The following is a 20,224-nucleotide window of genomic DNA, read 5'->3' as shown; positions in this document are numbered from 1 at the left end:
ACCTACGGGCCAATAGACTTTCCTCGAACAGATGATTTGGGGGGGGGGGAGAACTATGCAGATCACTTGATTTCTGACCACTGATCCTTTTTTTTCTGGGTTGATAAGCTTCTGCCAGAGGAGCATTCCTGTGCCGAGCCATGTGTTTTTGTATATTGGGAACTTAGTAGAGATGTTATCACACAAAAAAATGCAATAGATTGCCGTTGGACGAAAAAACTATAGTGTCCTTTTTTCTCCACACATACCTTTTTATCACTGAGGCCATAGAGTTCTATTTTAACCTCATCGGTTTGGTTCATAGGATTTGTTTCCAAAATGCATCAGGCTTGTATAGGTGTTATTTTGCATATATCTAATACTGAATTTTATTGAGAGAATGCAGGAGAGGTTTTCTTCTGATGACTCTTCCATGAAGGCCATATTTGTGCAGGTATCTCTGAACAGTAGAACAATGTACCACAATGTAGCACAACTCGAGAGTCTGTTAAAACTTTCTAAATATCTTTTGTAGTTAAAGGGGGTTCTGATTTGCCTCTAGCAATCCTCCGAGCAGCTCTCACTCAAAATTTGCTTGGTCTTCCAGACACTATCTTGACCTATACTGTTCCTGTTAACTGCCATTTCTTAATTACTTTTCTAAATGAGGAATGGGCAACTTGAAAATGCTTTGCTATCTTCTTATAACCTCCTGCTTTGCGGGCCTCCACCATTTTTATTTTCAGAGTGCTAGCCAGCTGTTTAAAAGAACCTATGGTTGCAGTTTTTAACACAAGATTAGAGGAGGCTGCGTTTTTGTAAATCTGGGAAATATGCATCACCTGGCCTTTCCTAAAGATGATAGTGACCAAGCCATAACCCGAACAGGCTACCTAAGATCTGAAACCTTGGTCAAAGTTATCTGAGCACACAAGTCTCCAAGGGTGCCCAAACATTTACACTGGCCCATTTTCCATTTTGTAAATTTTTGAAATGTAAAAAAATGACTATATATATATATATATATATATATATATATATATATATATATATAATTTTTTTTGCCTAAATTGCAAAAGAAATATGTCATCTTAACTTAAACCCTTTTAGAGATCATTTCATCTTCAGTTTCAACCAGAATTTCAGGAACAGAACATCTCGCCAACCATAAAGCACTAGGGGTGGATCAATCATGTGCTGAGTTGTGTTGCAGCCAATGACACAGAGCACATTTCATGGGTAGAGGGAAGAATGGATTCAATGAACTTTCAACAAATTCTTGATGCAAACATAACACCATCTTCAAAAAAGCTGAAGTTGAAAAGAGGATGACTTCTACAAATGGATAATGATTCTAAACACAAGTCAAAATCCACAATAGACAACCTCAAAAGGAGCAATCTGAAGGTTTTACAGCCCCTGATCAGAACACCATTGAAAATCTGTGGCTAGACCTCAACATAGCAGTGCATGCAAGACGACCCAGGAATCTCACAGAAATGGAAGAATTTTCCAAGGAAGAATGGATGAAAAACCTTCAAACAAGAATAAAAAGCCTCTTGGCTGGCTACAAAAACCATTTTCAAGCTATAATACTTGCAAAAGGAGGTGCTAATAGCACTAACCATGCAGGGTGCCCAAACATTTGCATCAGCCCATTTACCCTTTTGTAATTTTTAAAACGTAAAAAATGACAGTGTGTATATATCTAATATATAAAGCTCAAAGTTGTGTATGTATTTATGTATGTATGTATGTGTGTATGTCCGGCATAGGCATCCGCACCATCGCAGCTACAGCCACAAAATTTGGCACAGTCACACGTCTGGACCCCGAGAGCGTCCTAAGCTACAGTATGTTGTGAGGCGAAATTTTAACCCTGCGCGTTCCAATTCACCAAACAATTTTGCCCCTATCTACATACTGGGGAAAAAAGTGTGTGTCAAGCCCCGCCCCTCATGATGTCATAATGCCCCTATTTGCATAATGGGGAAACTGTGTGCGTATCAAGCCCCGCCCCTCATTATGATGTCACAATGGTTGCCATGGCGACGCTGATGTCATCATATATTGCAAGCCCCACCGCTCATTATGATGTCATAGTGGTTGACTATGGGATGGAGGATGTGTGATGGGTATATGGGCACTGGACTATGGGATGGTGGATATGTATGATGGGTATATGGGCACGGGACTATGGGATGGAGGATATGTATGATGGGTATATGGGCATGGGACTATGAGATGAAGGATGTGCGATGGGTATATGGGCACGGGACTATGGGATGGCGAATATGTATGATGGGTAAATGGGCATGGGCCTATGGGATGGAGGATATGTATGATGGGTATATGGGCACGGGACTATGGGATGGAGGATATGTATGATGGGTATATGGGCACGGGACTATGGGATGGAGGATATGTATGATGGGTATATGGGCATAGGATTATGGGATGGACGATATGTATGATGGGTATAAGGGCACGGGCCTATGGGATGGAGGATGTGTGATGGGTATATGGGCACGGGACTATGGGATGGCAGATATGTATATGGACACGGGCCTATGGGATGGAGGATATGTATGATGGGTATATGGGCACGAGACTATGGGATGGAGGATATGTATGATGGGTATATGGGCATGGGACTATGAGATGAAGGATGTGTGATTGGTATATGGGCACTCGACTATGGGATGGCGAATATGTATGATGGGTATATGGGCATGGGACTATGGGATGGAGGATTTGTATGATGGGTATATGGGCATGGGACTATGGGATGGAGGATATGTATGATGGGTATATGGTCACGGGACTATGGGATGGAGGATGTGTGATGGGTATATGGGCACTGGACTATGGGATGGAGGATATGTATGATGGGTATATGGGCACGGGCCTATGGGATGACGGATATGTATGATGGGTATATGGGCACAGGACTATGGGATGGAGGATATATATGATGGGTATATGGGCATGGGACTATGGGATGGAGAATATGTATGATGGGTATATGGGCATGGGACTATGGGATGGAGAATATGTATGATGGGTATATGGGCATGGGACTATGGAATGGCGGATATGTATGATGGGTATATGGGCATGGGACTATGGGATGGAGGATGTGTGATGGGTATATGGGCACGGGACTATGGGATGGCGGATGTGTATATGGGCACGGGCCTATGGGATGGAGGATATGTATGATGGGTATATGGGGATGGGACTATGGGATGGAGGATATGTATGATGGGTATATGGGCATGGGACTATGAGATGAAGGATGTGTGATGGGTATATGGGCACTCGACTATGAGATGAAGGATGTGTGATGGGTATATGGGCACTCGACTATGGGATGGCGAATATGTATGATGGGTATATGGGCATGGGACTATGGGATGGAGGACTTGTATGATGGGTATATGGGCATGGGACTATGGGATGGAGGATATGTATGATGGGTATATGGGCACGGGCCTATGGGATGGAGGATGTGTGATGGGTATATGGGCACAGGACTATGGGATGGCGGATATGTATATGGTCATGGGACTATGGGATGGAGGATGTGTGATGGGTATATGGGCACTGGACTATGGGATGGAGGATATGTATGATGGGTATATGGGCACAGGACTATGGGATGGCGGATATGTATGATGGGTATATGGGCACAGGACTATGGGATGGAGGATATATATGATGGGTATATGGGCATGGGACTATGGGATGGAGAATATGTATGATGGGTATATGGGCATGGGACTATGGGATGGAGAATATGTATGATGGGTATATGGGCACGGGACTATGGGATGGAGGATGTGTGATGGGTATATGGGCACTGGACTATGGGATGGCGGATATGTATGATGGGTATATGGGCACGGGACTATGGGATGGAGGATATGTATGATGGGTATATGGGCATGGGCCTATGGGATGGAGGATGTGTGATGGGTATATGGGCACGGGACTATGGGATGGCGGATATGTATATGGTCACGGGACTATGGGATGGAGGATGTGTGATGGGTATATGGGCACTGGACTATGGGATGGAGGATATGTATGACGGGTATATGGGCACGGGACTATGGGATGGCGGATATGTATGATGGGTATATGGGCACGGGAGTATGGGATGGAGGATATGTATGATGGGTATATGGGCATGGGACTATGAGATGAAGGATGTGTGATGGTTATATGGGCACTCGACTATGGGATGGTGAATATGTATGATGGGTATATGGACATGGGACTATGGGATGGAGAATATGTATGATGGGTATATGGGCATGGGACTATGGGATGGAGAATATGTATGATGGGTATATGAGCATGGGACTATGAGATGGCGGATATGTATGATGGGTATATGGGCATGGGACTATGGGATGGCGGATATGTGTGATGGGTATATGGGCACTGGACTATGGGATGGCGGATATGTATGATGGGTATATGGGCATGGGACTATGGGATGGAGGATATGTATGATGGGTATATGGGCATGGGCCTATGGGATGGAGGATGTGTGATGGGTATATGAGCATGGGACTATGGGATGGAGGATATGTATGATGGGTATATGGGCACTCGACTATGGGATGGCGAATATGTATGATGGGTATGTGGGCATGGGACTATGGGATGAAGGATGTGTGATGGGTATATGGGCATGGGACTATGGGATGGAGGATGTGTGATGGGTATATGGGCACTCAACTATGGGATGGAGGATATGTATGATGGGTATATGGGCACGGGTCTATGGGATCGCGGATATGTATGATGGGTATATGGGCATGGGACTATGGGATGGAGGATAATTATAATTTGCTATAACTAACTACAGTTAGTTACTATGCCCGGGCAGCGCCGGGCTCTGCACTCGACTATGGGATGGCGAATATGTATGATGGGTATATGGGCATGGGACTATGGGATGGAGGATGTGTGATGGGTATATGGGCACTCGACTATGGGATGTAGGATATGTATGATGGGTATATGTGCCCTCGACTATGGGACGGCGAATATGAATGATGGGTATATGGGCATGGGACTATGGGATGGAGGATGTGTGATGGGTATATGGGCATGGGACTATGGGATGGAGGACGTGTGATGGATATATGGGCACTCGACTATGGGATGTAGGATATGTATGATGGGTATATGGGCACGGGCCTATGGGATGGAGGATGTGTGATGGGTATATGAGCACGGGACTATGGGATGGAGGATATGTATGATGGGTATATGGGCACGGGCCTATGGGATGGAGGATAATTATAATTTGTTAGAACTAACCACAGTTAGTTACTATGCCCGGGTAGCGCCGGGCTCTTCAGCTAGTATATATATATATATTATATAAATATAATATAATTTTTGCCTAAAATTCAAAGTAAGTGTGTCGTCTTTAACATGCCGCACTTTTAGGTGCCACTGTATATGCACAGGATTGTGGCTGGGAAAAAAATTAAGAGAATCAAACATTCGCTGGAACCAATAAAACAAATATTGATGACCTATCTCAAAGGCCGGGGTCACACTTGCGAGTGCAATGCGAGAAACTCGCGCCTCAGTACCCAGCACTGCCGCCGGCACTCGGGACCGGAGCGTTCAACTGCATAGAAATACATCCATCTGCACGTTCTGGTCCCATGTGCTGGGTATTGAAGCAAGAGACTCGCGCGAGTTTCTCGCAGTGCACTCGCAAGTGTGACCCCAGCCAAAGGGAACCTGTCAAGTCTGATAACACCCAGGAGAACATTAATTTTATTTTTCCCAGGAGCCACTGACTTTCAGTCATGTATGTATGTTCAGAGCAACTACAGTCACTGCTCATAGAACTGAGAGCAGCAGCTGTAAGCATGTCCAGGCACTGATTGACAGCTGCAAATGAAGTGCATTAGTGTAAAGCTTGCTGTCAGTCATTGCCGGGGCATGCTCACAGCTGCCACTAACTGTGTTGTGACTGTTGATGGTAATTGCGCCGGACACACCTGCAAGACTGAAAGCCAGGGACTCTGGGTAGAAATAAAGTTCATTTTCTACACTTTCAGTATAGTGGTCGGACAGCTATATAATACTGCTAACCTGAAGATTAACCCTATATCTGCTGGTTAATTGCCTTTTTGGACCTTACTGGTTTTCCTTTAAAGGCTTATTTCAATCTCAGCCATGAGTATCTATGGCCCAACCACAGGAGGTCAGGACCTCATGAATAGCCGAGCTCCTGTGCTTAGCTGTTTCCGTAAAGGGCATGTCACACTAAGAGATATCGCTAGCAATATCGCTATAACTAGTGACGTTATAGTGATATTGCTAGCGATATCGCTATGTCTGATACCTACGACCGGATCCCCCGCTGGTTATCGCTGATCGCGCGAGAACGTTCAGGACTGTTTCTCGTCGTCAGCTTCCTGCGGCGCTTCCTGCTGTGACGACGAGCGACGAGCGTGGAGCCGGGCAGGAGGACGCAGGATCGCCTGGTGTGACAGGTAAGTAGCGATCCCCGTCCCCAGCGATGTCGCTAGTGAGATCTGCCTGTGTGGCAGCTCACTAGCGACCACTTAGCGATGTACCAGCGATCCTGACCGCGTCATATCGCTGGTCGGGATCGCTGGTACATCGCTAAGTGTGACAGTACCTTAACTCATAGTTGCTTTTATTGCACTTACCTAAACAGAGTAGCACAGTCTTCTTATCTGTTACCAGAGAAAACAGTTATTCAGCCATAAATGAATGGGATGCTAAAAGTGATATTGTTATACTAGTTTATTTAGTCCTTTCTAACCTGATCAATTCTATATGATTAGCTTAGAGGCAATCACTCTTGAACTGGCATATCTTGGACCCCCAGAGCAAATGATTATCAACCTATATAGATTTCCCTGCCGATAGGCATGCCATTTCAAACGTCCTACATTTTGCTGATATTACTGTGCATGTTACTGCAGCTATACAGTATATCAATAATAATAATTTTTGTGTTATTTGTAAATCAGCCAAGTTATCCCTCAGGCAGGAAGCAACTCCAAATTGGCTACTTATAGACCAGTATGAAGTCTGCTGTTCATAATTTATTTGAAGGAATTCCCGGGATGGGTAGATTAACACAAAAAAAGTTTCATGTATGTTTCATATATTTTCAATATAATAATAATAATAATAGTCTATACCAGACTTGGACAAACTTTGCCCACTTGCCATATCTGGCACTCTTGCTGTTCCAGTCTGGACCGCAGACCAAGACAGCAGAAGAGATGAAACAATGGCCACGGTCTGCTCTAGCAGACCTCTATGGTTGTCACTGCCGGATTGCTATGAGTGCCGCCCGGTGGTCGGCGCTCATAACAAGTGAACAATTTTGAATAGCATACCCCTTATGGGTGAAAATGCAGCGGGAAGTCAGCTGTTTACAATAGCTAATTTTTACACTGTCACTGTATGAGGTCATAACTCTGGAAAGCTCCCACTGATTCAGAGATTATTTTCTCATGACATATTGTACTTCATGATAGTGGGAAAATTTCTTTGATATGACTTTTGGCGAACATTTTTTCAATTTTCAAACTTTTAATTTTTATGTCCTTAAATTAGAGAGTCATATCGCACAAAATAGTTAATAAATAACATTTCCCACATGTCTACTTTACATCAGCACAATTTTTTATACATAATTTCTTTTTGTTAGGAAGTTATAATAGTTAAAAGTTGACCAGCGATTCCTCATTTTTACAACAAAATTTGCAAAAGGGCCACCACACATTTGAAGTGACTTTCAGGGGCCTATATGACAGAAAATACTCAAAAGTGACACCATTATAAAAACTGCACTCCTCAAGGTACTCAAAACCACTTTCAAAAAGTGTATTAACCCTTCAAGTGCTTCACAGGAATTTTTGGAATGTGGAAGGAAAAAATAAACATTTAACAAAAAATTTCCTTTAGACCTAATGTTTTTACTTTCGTAAGGGTATAGGAGAAAATGGACCATATGATTTGTTGTGCAATTTATCCTGAGCATGGCAATATCCCATATGTGGGGGGAAATCTACTGTTTGGGTGCAAGGTAGGACTCGGACGGGAAGGAGCGTCATTTGACTTTTTGAATGTAAAATTTCCTGGAATCAATAGCGGACATCATATTCCATTTGGAGAGCCCCTGATGTTCCTAGACAGTGGAAACTCTCAACAAGTGACTCCATTTTGGAAATTAGACCGCTTAGAGAACTTATCTAGATGTGTATTGAGCACCTTGAACCCATAGGTGCTTCACAGGAATTTATAACTTAGAGTCGTGAAAATAAAACAAAATCACATTTTTCACAGATAAATCTTTTTTAGCTCAAAATTTTGCATTTTCATAAGGGTAAATGGAGAAACTGCACAGATACCCAATATGTGGAGGAAAACAACTGTTTGGGTGCACGGCAGGGCTTGGAAGGGAAGGAGCGCCATTTCACTTTTTGAGTGTAAAATTTACTTGAATAATTAGCAGATGCCATGTCACGTTTGGAGAGCCCTTGATGTGCCTAAACAGTGGAAACCCCCAATAAGTGACACCACTTTGTAACTTATCTAGATGTGTATTGAACACCTTGAACCCACAGGTGCTTCACAGAAGTTTGTAACGTAGAGCCGTGAAAATAAAAAAATATCTAATTTTTCCCAGATAAGTCTTTTTTAGCTCAAAATTTCGCATTTTGATAAGGGTAACAGGAGAAAATGGACCCAAAAATTGTTGTGCAATTTCTCCTGAGTTCATCGATACCCCTTATGTGGTCGAAACCTACTTTTAAGGCACAGTGCAAAGCTCAGAAGAGAAGTAGCGCCATATTACAGTGCAAATTTTGCTGCACTGGTTTGAGGGTGCCATGTCACATTGGCAGAGACCCTGATGTGCCAGAATCCCCTGTAGGGATTCTACTCGCTTAGGTGCGATGGAAGACAGTCAGGAGGCAGGTTCCCTTAAAGTTCATGCGGTTTATTGCATCATAAACCAAACAGCACATCACCAAAATAAACGGCCATCAGTTCAGGAGACAAAGTAACATCACATGTCCTTTCCTTCAGGCTCAGTCCGCGAGCCTCAGCGCACACAGGAGGTGTATACCCCCTCACATACAGCTGCCTGGATCAAGAGCAGGCCACATTATAAAGCTGTAGCCACACCCATGAATCCAGCAGCTGACTGGTCACATGACTGTGACCGTACCACAGGTCCTTCAAAACAATAATAATACAGCAATATTTGTTATGCCTTACATTATGGAGACAAGCCATTTATGAGACACATATCTCCCATCGATTACACGACCCTTAGCCCTGCCACATACCCCCCTCTGCCAAATGCTGTGGGGCTTGGCACTTTCACCTACCAGGCAAGGGATTCTGGAGAGGACATCTGCATTCCCATGTGTTAGGAATCTGGGTTCTATAATGCCTATGCGGGAATCCAGATCCACACATTTGTCTCCAGAGGCGAAGTCCTTTGTCCCAGCTTCTGAGCATGCTCACGGGACTAGCTCTCATTGGAGTTCAGGAGTCAGGTGCTCAGGTCCTGCTCCTGATTTGATTGGTTATGCTCAGGGCTCTGGAGGTTTCCGGCAGGTCCCGTACGCTATAAAAAGTGCGCATGGCCGCTATGCCATGCGCTAGTATTTTCATACTGCTGCTGTATGTATGGTGATGGTTGCTTGGACTGGTGACCGACTTAAACCGAAACCCCTTTCCTCTGATATTACGATTGTGTGAGTGATTGGGCAGCCGCCAGTAGCAGCGCTAGCGTCAGCGCGCTCCAGCTATACTTTTCCAGCAGCTAGCGTCCTGCATCGCGCCAGCGAGTTTGCGGTGTCTCTTCTGTGGCACCGTGCACACCGCGCTGCGGTTGCAGTCTGTCGGACGTTCGCAGTTGCGACGTTCCGCATCTTTTGTTACGGTAGGTCTACACGGAGTAGTCCTGCGGTTTAAGGCTACTCCTGTGACCTTAAATACCGCATCTGTGTTGCTGTCAGTCTGTGACATAGAACAGACTCAGCGTTATTGTATACTCTGTGCGTGCAGCTCTGTGTGTGAGCAGAGCTTGCCTCAGTGCATATTGGGTGCAGTTATACCCAGTTCACTACCGCCGTAGTGCTCTGTCTCTGTTAGCAGTGGTCTTTCCATCTGCCGCACGGTGGACCCCGGGCGGCGAACACGCTTATTTATATTTTTTTAAAGCGTGTTCCGCCGCCGTAACATAATACTAGCGCCAGGGTCTGGCTAAAGATGGCAGACCAGCAGCAGCTGTTACAGCTTGTGCGTCAGCTCGAGGCTCATCTTGCTACCCTTGAGAGAGCTCTCGCAGCTTCGCAGGCCACAGATGCTGCTTTCCAAGCACTTACGGACGCGGTTGGGCGTATGTCCATGTCTGCCCTTGCACCGACAGTTACCCGCCTCCCGTTACCTGAAAAATATTCTGGGGATGGCGCCTCCTGTAGAGGTTTTATCAGCCAGTGCTCGATTCACCTTGAGCTGCTGGCTGCGCAATTCCCTACAGAGCGGGCCAAGGTGGCCTTTATTATATCCCTACTGTCGGGCAAGGCGCTGGAATGGGCCACGCCATTATGGGAGCGTGGTGACCCGGATATCCGGACCGCAGCTAATTTGTTAACTGCTATCAGGCAGGTCTTTCTGGGTCCAAGGGTCACACATGATACCTCTCTGCAATTGCTCGCCTTGTCCCAAGGATCACTCTCGGTCAGTCAATACGCCGTCCGTTTTCGGACATTGACGTCTGAGTTGGAGTGGTCCGACAAGGCTCTAATTCCTGTGTTCTGGAAGGGATTAGCGGAGCATGTAAAGGATGCCCTCTCCACGAGAGAAATTCCTACCAATCTCGAGGAGTTAATATCAATCTCCTCGCGGATTGACCTCCGTTTTTCGGAGCGTGGTTTGGAGCGAGCACACTCCAAACGGAGAGGTACTCCGGCTCCAAAATTTTTTGAGCCTCTGGAGGTGTCTGAACCAGAGGTTCCGCCACCCGAGCCCATGGAGGTGTCTCGCGCCATGTCTGAGACATGTCCGGTTCAAGAGCCTGTATGCGGTTGTCACCACCTACTAGCTGCTTCCCAGGAAGACAGTTTCCCGCAATGCTCTGACTGTGAGCCGGTAAGCGAGACCTTTGTCCCTCCTTGCCAGTGGCCTAAAGTCCTCGCGTGGGCACACGCGCCCAATGCGGACGGCCATCGTGGCTATATGCAGACCACGAAGTCTTTGGCCGGTGCGTATTGGTGGCCGCACAGGGCACGGGACGTAAAGAAATTTATTCGGGCATGCACCCTATGTGCTCGGGATAGTCTTCCCGAATGGAGTGTGGCTACACCCGTGGATACACGGCGGCCATCTCCTAAAACTCCCATTGTCTCCCGGGTATCCCTCCTGAGACCTGGCCTCTCCTGATACCGTCCGTGTGTCCCGCTTTTCGGTTTCACCTACCGGGACATCAGGCTCGCCTTTTGACGAGTTGAGACCAGTACCTCTGTCGGGCACAGTTTGGTGGACCAGAGGGTTCAGGGAGGAGGGGGCCCTAGGAGGGGGGGTAATGTTAGGAATCTGGGTTCTATAATGCCTATGCGGGAATCAAGATCCACACATTTGTCTCCAGAGGCTAAGTCCTTTGTCCCAGCTTCTGTGCATGCTCATGGGACTAGCTCTCATTGGAGTTCAGGAGTCAGGTGCTCAGGTGCTGCTCCTGATTTGATTGGTTATGCTCAGGGCTCTGGAGATTTCCGGCAGGTCCCGTACGCTATAAAAAGTGCGCATGGCCGCTATGCCATGCGCTAGTATTTTCATACTGCTGCTGTATGTATGGTGATGGATGCATGGACTGGTGACTGACCCTGAAACCCCTTTCCTCTGATATTACGATTGTGTGAGTGATTGGGCAGCCGCCAGTAGCAGCGCTAGCGTCAGCGCGCTCCAGCTATACTTTTCCAGCAGCTAGCGTCCTGCATCGCGCCAGCGAGTTTGCGGTGTCTCTTCTGTGGGTCCGTGCACACCACGCTGCGGTTGCAGTCTGTCGGACGTTCGCAGTTGCGACGTTCCGCATCTTTTGTTACGGTAGGTCTAGACGGAGTAGTCCTGCGGTTTAAGGCTACTCCTGTGACCTTAAATACCGCATCTGTGTTGCTGTCAGTCTGTGACATAGAACAGACTCAGCGTTATTGTATACTCTGTGCGTGCAGCTCTGTGTGTGAACAGAGCTTGCCTCAGTGCATACTGGATGCAGTTATACCCAGTGCACTACCGCCGTAGTGCTTTGCCTCTGTTAGCAGCGGTCTTTCCATCTGCCGCACGGTGGACCCCGGGCGGCGAACACGCTTATTTATATTTTTTTAAAGCGTGTTCCGCCGCCGTAACACCATGTAGCTTCCCGGCCCTATGCTCTACATGGAAGCTGAAGTGTTGTAGGGCTAAGAACCAGCGGGTGACCCTAGCATACTTACCTTTTGTTCCCCTCATCCACCTGAGTGGGGCATGGTCGGATATTAATCTAAACTTCCGTCCCACCAGGTAGTACCGTAATGTATCCACTGCCCATTTTATGGCCAAACACTCCTTCTCTACAACTGAGTAATTTCTCTCACAAGAAGTCAACTTCCAACTCAAGTAGAGAACAGGATGCTCCTCCCCACGTATCTCTTGGGAAAGGACTGCTCCTACCCCGACATCTAAACGTGAATTTGTCCTCCAGACAGATGCCTCAAAGTCTGGGGCCACCAAAACGGGTGCTTACAAAGAGCTACCTTCATTTCTTGGAAGGCTGACTCTGCTTCTTCGGACCAGCTGACCATCACTGACTTTGTCCCCTTAACCCTGCTGTTTTGTTCGTTTCCACTATACACTTGTACTGCTCCGGTCATTTTTGACCGGACCTATTAAAATGCTGTTTTAGCTACTTAAAAATTTTTTTGTGAATACCTGTTGCATTATTATACTGTATGTGAACATGGTTGGTCATTATAAAAAAAAAAAATACGTAAAAAACGCAATTTTTTTTATTTATTTTGTGTTTATAAAGGTTACAAGGGCTTATTGAATTCTGCACAGAAATTACAAATTTGAGCTTAACTAACTAAAACTACTACTACTACTACTACTACTATAACAACTATAACTAACTATAAATATAACTAAAATTAACTATAGTATAAAATGCGTGCAAACATTTTGAAAAAAAATAGTAAAAATAATAAAAAAATCATTTTTTTTTCAGAAAATCTTCACATAATTCTATTGTTTACATTCAGGACAATATATAGCAGCAAATGAGATAAAATATAACTTTTAATACAACAAATTAAAAGTACCAAAAAATAATAATGTCACCCACAAGTGAATTTAAAATGAGATGCAAAATAAATGAGTTATCCTCAAAGGATAATTGCAAACACCCAAACGCATCACATAGGGATATAGAATGTAACTGATAAATCAGAAAACAATCTATATAATGGATACAGCATAAATAAAAAATTAGCACAATGCTATAGCCAATTGCACATGTATGCACATATATATTTCATAGGCCAGACCAACAGGTTCATAGTCTTCCATAAACGAGATTTCAAAAAAAGGAACAATCTCACCGGTTTATGCAGACGGTCAGGAGTCACCAGGGATACTCTGTATACCTACAGGAAGGTAGCGATGGGAAGACAATACCCTCTCAATTCCCTTACATGCTAACCATTAACTGATCCCCAGGCTCCTGCCCTTACGAGGGCAGTCCACAGCTAGCCCTATATTGCACATGCCCTGCACTTTCCCTATAAGGAGCGTCCCAACGCGTTTCATCCAAGTAACTCTTCAGGGGACTAACTTGTTTAAAGTGCCATAGTGCTATAGCTTGCATGACATACATCCTCCCACTCTCTATGCTATCTGCTGTCTCAGATAGCATAGAGAGCGGGAGGATACAGACTATCCCTGATGACTCCTGACCGTCTGCATAAACCGATGAGATTGTTCCTTTTTTTTAAATCTCGTTTATGGAAGGCTATGAACCTGTTGGTCTGGCCTATGAAATATATATGTGCATACATGTGCAATTGGCTATAGCATTGTGCTAATTTTTTATTTATGCTGTATCCATTATATAGATTGTTTTCTGATTTAACAGTTACATTCTATATCCCTATGTGATGCACTTGGGTGTTTGCAATTATCCTTTGAGGATCACCCATTTATTTTGCATCTCATTTTAAATTCACTTGTGGGTGACATTATTATTTTTTGGTACTTTTAATTTGTTGTATTAAAAGTTATATTTTATCTCATTTGCTGCTATATACTGTAAATTTGGATGATAAATATTTGTCATTTCGGACTGATATTGGCATTTTTTGCAGTATTTGTTTACATTCAGGACAACAATAATACACAAGTTTATAAGCCTCATACCAGTACAGATTTGCATTCAAGGCTCAGATGTCTCCAGATTTTCTCTCCAACAAAACGGAGACTGAAATGGCTGGCTGAACTGCTTACTTACTGATAAGATAAGAAAAGAGACACCAGACACCACTCCCTGGAATGGGAAGCAGAGAAGAAAACAAACATTTGGCAGACATGACTCATTAGCTTTTCAGGTCTGCTTTGCACAGAGAACCAACACAAGGAAAATAAAAAAGAAACTCTTTTCTTTTACAATATACAATGGTGACAACTGAATTTATTTATTTTTAGAGGAAAAGCAGGGTAAATAACATGTAGAGAAAAAAAATTGCACAGAACTGTACTGAAAGCCAATGTGTATGGTTTGTACTGAAAGCATGTGTAAATCTGCACCTAAAGCAACTGTCTACTTCATAAACAATAGTAGATGCAATAAGTAGTCTCAAAAGAAATTATAACTCATTTGTTTTACTCAAAAAATGGCTGAAATTAGCATAAAATGCTATTCGGTCATTTTTGACTTGAACAGTACAAGTGTAAAAAAAAAATGTGGCCCAAAAACTAAACCAAAAAAAAAAAAGTACCTTTAGAAAGAACCCCTCAAATTAGGAAAATAGAAGTAGCCACAAGTTTCAGAACCGCATAATTAATTTTTTAAAAATATCAAAGTTCAAAACCGGTCATTTTTGACCGAACATAACAGCAGGGTTAAGCAGATCAGTCAGAGGTACAGCCATTGTGGTGAAGTTTGGGATGAACCTCCTGTAATATCCCACAGTCCCCAGGAAGGCTTTAACTTGCTTCTTTGACAGAGTTCTCGACCATGTTTGAATTGCCTCCATTTTATTGATTTGGGGGTTTGATCTCGCCACGCCCCACTACATATCCGAGGTACCTGGCTTACTCCTTACCCAAGGCACACTTAGAGTGTCAAACACTGCTTGGACCTTTTCCAGGTGAGACTCCCAGTCCGGGGTAAAGATGACGATATCATCCAGGTACGCGGCAGCTTATAGCTTATGAGGTGCAAGGATTCTATCCATAGCCCTCTGGAAGGTTGCCGGAGATCCCTGCAGGCCAAACGGCATCCGGACATACTGGAAGCACCCGTCTGGTGTGGAGAATGCCGTCTTCTCCTTGGCTTCCTGTGCCATGGGGATCTGCCAGTATCCCTTTGTCAGATCCAAAGTGGTTATGTACCTGGCAGGTCCAAGTCTCTCGATGAGCTCATCAACACGTGGCATGGGATAAGCGTCGAACTTGGAGACCTCATTCAGCTTCCGGTAGTCGTTGCAGAACCTCCATTTACCATCAGGTTTTGGGACCAGGACAATCGGGCTCGACCAGCCGCTCTTGGATTCCTCAATGACCCCGATTTTCAACATACGCTGCACCTCCTTGGAGATTACCTCTCGCCGGGCCTCAGGAACACGATATGGTTTCACGTTCACCCGCACATGTGGCTCGGTCTGAACTTCATGCTCCACCACCTTCGTGCACCCCGGAAACTCTGAGAACAGGTCCCTGTTTTTCTGGAGTAACTCCCGGCACTGCTGTTTCTGGGCCTTTGATAGCATCTCCGCTATGGTAACCGCTCCAACCTCCCCTTCTAGGTTGCCCAGCAAGCACGGAGTTACTGCTGGCTCTCTATCTTGCCACGGCTTGATGAGGTTGACATGGTAAACCTGGTATGGCTTCCGTCTTCCGGGTTGGTGGATCTTGTAGTTTACGTCTCCCAGCTTCTCCACCACCTCATATGGCCCTTGCCACTTGGCCAAGAATTTACTCTCCGCCGTCGAGATTAGCATGAGAACTCGGTCTCCCGGATTGAACTGCCTCACTCTGGCCGACCGGTTGTAGACCCTGGCCTGAGCCTCTTGTGCCTGTCGGAGATGTTCTTTAACAATGGGCATCACCTTCGCAACCCTCTGCTGCATCAGTGCCACATGCTCAATGACGCATCTGTGGGGCGTGACTTCGGCTTCCCAGGTTTCCATGGCTATATCTAGGAGACCTTGCGGATGCCGGCCGTACAGAAGCTCGAAGGGCGAGAACCCCATGGAGGCCTGGGGAACTTCACGGATAGAAAACATTAAATACGGTAAGAGACAATCCCAGTCTCTACCATCTTTCTCTATGACTTTTCTCAGCATGCTCTTCAGTGTCTTGTTAAACCTCTCAACAAGGCCATCTGACTGCGGATGGTACACTGAAGTCCTCAACTGGGAGATTTGCAAGACTCTGCACAATTCCCTCATCACCTTGCTCATAAAAGGTGTCCCCTGGTCGGTCAGGATCTCCTTCGGCCAACCTGTCCGGGAAAACACATGGACCAGCTCGTGGGCTATTCTCTGCGGAGGAGTTTCTCAGGGGAATGGACTCAGGATAGCGTGTGGCATAGTCCAGGATGACTAATATATACTGATGGCCCCGAGCTGATTTAACTATGGGACCGACCAAGTCCATGGCAATTCTCTCAAATGGCACCTCAATAATGGGCAGTGGCACAAGAGGGTTCCGTAAATGAGATGTGGGGGCAGTTAACTGACATGTCGGGCAGGGCCTGCAATAGTTTGCTATTTCCCGGTGACACCCAGTTCAATAGAACCTCTGTACAATCCGTTATTGCGTTTTTTCCACCCCCAGGTCCCCCCCCCAAGATGTGTGAATGGGCCATGTCCAACACTTTCCGTCTATAGAGGCCTGCTACTATTAACTGCTCTACCACCTCCTCTCTTATTTTCGTGACCCGGTACAACAATTCCCCACTCAACATAAAATAGGGAAACCTTGTGTCTGCTCCCGGCTCTTGTGCAACCCCATTAATGACGGTGACATTGTTAAAGGCTTCCCTCAGCGTGGGGTCCCTATGTTGGGCAGTCCCAAAATTCTCCCTGGCCACCCCTAACTCCGGGATGTCAGGTCCTCTTCATCCCCAACAAGGACACATAAAGGAAACCAGTCTGCCTCTGGTGGTGGCAATACCTGGATTGGTTCCCTGCTCTTGCTAGCACACTCAGAACCCTTCCCCCACAGATCCCAAAACAGACAGAAATCCCGGCCAATAATTATAGGATGCAACAAATCTCGAACAACGCCAACTTCATGCGACTCGGTGCCATGCACCATTTCAATGTTCACCCTGGCCGGGTAGTCCATTGCATCGCCATGTATGCACCAAACGCCAATCTTTTTACCCAGGAGTATGTTGAGAGGAAAACTGGCCCTCACAAGGGTCACCAAGCTCCCGGAGTCTAGAAGCGCCATTGCTGCTTGCCTGTTCACCTTCACGGGACATGCTTGTGGCCCCTCGTTAGGTGGCAAATTCACACTGCAAGCTGAATATGCGTAGTATGAACTATGGCATCCCATGCTGCAGTCCATCTGCTCGGTGGTCTGGGAACAATGGGCAGCTATATGTCCAGGCCTGTGGCACTTCCAGCAAATAATATCACCCGTGGGGACCTTGGGCACCGCCTCCCCCCCTTTTTGATCTTGGGCGACCCACCACTTTTTGGGACTCCGCCCCTTTTTGGCACCCCCAATACGGATTGGGCTGCTTCCCCAAGGAGCCTTCCATCCCCTGGTATCTCTCGACCAGTCCTACCAGTTCATCGGCATTCTGGGGATCACCCTGGCCAACCCAAGTCTGTAGAGGTCACGGCAGAGAATGCACAAACCGATCCATCACAACTCGCTCTACCATCTGTGCAGGGGAAGGCGACTCTGACTGCAGCCATTTTTGGACAAGGTGCAACAGGTCAAACATTTGGGAGCACGGGGGTTTGTCCCGGTGATAGGCCCAGCGATGAACTCGCTGTGCCCTGGTAGTCATTGTCACCCCCAAGCGTGCAAGAATTTCCGCTTTTAATTTGGGATACTCTCTGGTGTCTTGTACAGTCAGGTCAAAGTACGCCTTCTGGGGCTCCCCCGTTAGGTATGGGGCCAGTACCTCTGCCCACCGCTCTGGCTGAAGTTTTTCCCTCTCAGCCACCCTCTCAAACACTATCAGGAAGGCCTCCACATCATCTTCAGGGGTCATTTTTTGCAATGCGAGTCTTATCGCATTGCAAAAAATGGGTGGCATCAGCCGGACCTGGGGTTGGGGCGCTCGTCCTACCCTTCTGGATGGCGGTTACCAGAAGCTGCATCAGCTGCTGTTGCTCCTGCTGGCTCTGCTGCCGTTGCTCCTGCTGGCTCTGCTGGAGCTGCTGTAAGAACAGCCTGTTGGCCTCCTGTTGCTGTGTCTGGGCCTGGACCAGGTGTTTCAGCAGGTCCTCCATTATTCCGGGTAGAGCTTGCTGCCTCGCTGAAAACTTTACCCAGGACATGCAGCAACGGTCTCAAGTCTCTGCTGGGAACTCTGCCTGCACGTCTAGCACCAATTGTAGGGATTCTACTCGCTTAGGAGTGACGGGAGACAGTCAGGAGGCAGGTTCCCTTAAAGTTCATGTGGTTTATTACGTCATAGTGTTGAGCATTCTGATACTGCAAATATCGGGTATCGGCCGATATTCGCTGTATCGGAATTCCGATACAGAGTACTGATATTTTTACAATATCGGATACCGGAATCGGAAGTTCCCATAATGCAATGAGCCACTGTTGTGGCTGTGATTGGCTGCTGAAATGATGTCATCATGATGCGCGGTCTGAGCGCATCATGATGCACGGTCTGTGCGGGCCTGCCGGGGGTCTGTGCGGGCCTGCCGGGGGTCTGTGCGGGCCTGCTGGGGGTCAGTGCGGGCCTGCCGGGGGTCTGTGCGGACTGCCGGGGGTTGTGTGTGTGTGTGCAGGCATCGTCCGATGGGACTACAAGTCCCATCGGGCTATGCCTGCTACTGTGACAGTGATTGACACATTAGCCAATGATGGGACAGTAGTAGTCCCATCATCCGGCTAATGTGTTGAATGTAAAAAAGAAAATAAAAAAATATATATACATACTATATATATACAACATTCATACAACATACATACTACATACATACTACATATATACAACATTCATACAACATACATACACACTACATATATACTACATTCATACAACATACATACTACATACATACTTCATATATACTACATTCATACAACATACATACATACTACATATATACAACAATCATGCAACAATCATACAACATACATATTACATACATACAACATTCATACATGCTATATATACTACATTCATACAACATACATACTACATACATACTTCATATATACTACATTCATACAACATACATACATGCATGCTACATACTACATACATACTACATATATACTACATGCATACTACATACATACTACATATATACTACATTCATACAACATACATACATACTACATATATACAACATTCATACAACATTCATACAACATACATACTACATATATACTACATTCATACAACATACATACTACATACATACTTCATATATACTACATTCATACAACATACATGCATACATAATACATATATACAACAATCATGCAACAATCATACAACATACATACTACATACATACAACATTCATACATACTACATACTGTATATACTACATTCATACAACATACATACTACATACATACTTCATATATACTACATTCATACAACATACATGCATGCATGCTACATACTACATGCATACTACATACATTCTACATATATACTACATTCATACAACATACATACATGCATACTACATACATACATGCATACTACATACATACTACATATATACTACATTCATACAACATACAT

Source organism: Dendrobates tinctorius, unplaced genomic scaffold, assembly GCF_039654945.1.
Source record: "Dendrobates tinctorius isolate UK_male_01 unplaced genomic scaffold, ASM3965494v1 ptg000011l, whole genome shotgun sequence".
Taxonomy (NCBI): domain Eukaryota; kingdom Metazoa; phylum Chordata; class Amphibia; order Anura; family Dendrobatidae; genus Dendrobates; species Dendrobates tinctorius.
Note: the sequence above shows the minus strand (reverse complement) of the source record.